The following is a 1,960-nucleotide window of genomic DNA, read 5'->3' as shown; positions in this document are numbered from 1 at the left end:
CATTGGGAAACTTGTTTCTTTGTTAATAGAGACTCTGAACGCCAAAGTAAGCTTTTGCTCAGCACCCACTTAGCGCTGAGGGAGATCAGCCAGAGAACCTGTCCTCCCGCCGGATTTTCAAGGCCTGGCTGCAATGTTTGGTTCCCTACCCTGCAGAGGTCACCCTTGGGGACAGTCACTATTTCCCAGCATGGTGGTCAGAGCGAATATGGTATCAAACAGCTTTTGGCTCTGTGTGTCTCCTAGGATATAGGCTGCGAAGGAATGGCCAAAGGCAAATTCCTAGTTTGCCTGCAAGGTACACTTATGAAGTGTTTTTGAATGTTTTCTACTTCATAACTGTACCTTCCAGGCATTAGCTTTTTCATGTTTAAAATTTGTTAGGAAGCTGGGCAGAGTGATGGCACACGCCTTTTAATCCCAACCCTCGGGAGGCAGAGGTAGAAGGATCACTGTGAGTTCGAGGCCACCCTGAGACTACATAGTGAATTCCAGGTCAGCCTGGACTAGAGTGAGACCCTACCTCAAAAAACAAAACAAAACAAAAAAACTTGTTAGGATTGCAATCACTCAATGGGATAATCCAAGTAAAGTGAGCATATTGTAAGAACTTAATAAATCATAAACTATAAGATGTTTTTGTTATGAAATGGCCTAGCTTTCCATGTGCTGTGTAAGGAGTAAGTAGAGGTATCAAATGGTGCTTCTTATTTTTATTTATTTATTTATTTATTTATTTATTTATTTATTTTAGAGCGAGCGAGCGAGCGAGCGAGAGAGAGAGAGAGAATTGGTGTGTCAGGGCTTCAGCCACTGTAATTAAACTCCAGGACACTTGCGCCACCTAGTGGCAAAGTGTGACCTTGCGCTTGCCTCATCTTTGTGCATCTGGCTTAGGTGGGATCTGAGAATCAAATATGGGTCCTTAGGCTTCACAGGCAAGTACTTTAACCACTAAGCCATCTCTCCAGCCCTCAACTGGTGTTTCTGTTCTTACACTTTGATGGTTTGTTTCTTCTATGTGCAGCTATTAGGCAAATGCCTTAACCACTAAGCCATCCCTCCAGCACTCTGTGTGTGTGTGTGTGTGTTTTGGATGTTACTGGGTGGTACTCAGGCCTCACATATGCCAGGCAGGCACTCTACCACTGAGTTACATCCTATATATAGCCCCAGACCTTCCTTCCACTAAATCTGATCCTGTATTTCTTTTCCTTTGAAATAAGCTCTTGAGCCTCTAAGGAGATAATTAACCAGTTGATAACTTAAGGTTCTAATGGTAGAAGCTTGGTCTGTTTGACTTCTTTAGATACGAAGGTGTGTTCTGGTTGCTGCGTTGTGGTCTGTTTTTATTTCTGTCTCCATGTGTGTGCGTGTGCATGTGCACTCACACCAGGGTCTCTGGCTGCTGCAAATCAAGAACCGATGCATTCTGCTTCTACTTCCTGTCCTAGGCTCCATGTGTCTGTCATTGCCACTGGGAAGGCTTACAGAGCAAGCACTGGAAACAAATGCTGTTTACAAATGATTCCATTTGAAAAAAAAATGGAGATCATTATTTTATTAATTTCATCTATGGGATGAAAAAATATACATATATGTATATAGTATCCTTGGCGCTTTTTTCCCTAGATGCACAAATAACTGTGAACCACTTGAAATGACTTAAAACCAAACAGTGCAACCTGCTACAAGGGTCACGCACGCATCGGGAGTTTCAGAAATTAGTAAAGCTTTAGCTTCAAGCTTATGTTAAGAATTACTGGATCCTGGGCTGGAGAGATGGCTTAGCGGTTAAGTGCTTGCCTGTGAAGCCTAAGGACCCCGGTTCGAGGCTTGGTTCCCCAGGTCCCACGTTAGCCAGATGCACAAGGGGGCGCACGCGTCTGGAGTTCGTTTGCAGAGGCTGGAAGCCCTGGCGTGCCCATTCTCTCTTTATCCCCTTCTATCCGTCTTTCTC

The sequence above is a fragment of the Jaculus jaculus genome, chromosome 19, assembly GCF_020740685.1.
Source record: "Jaculus jaculus isolate mJacJac1 chromosome 19, mJacJac1.mat.Y.cur, whole genome shotgun sequence".
In the NCBI taxonomy this organism is placed as follows: domain Eukaryota; kingdom Metazoa; phylum Chordata; class Mammalia; order Rodentia; family Dipodidae; genus Jaculus; species Jaculus jaculus.
This window is presented reverse-complemented; position numbering follows the sequence as displayed.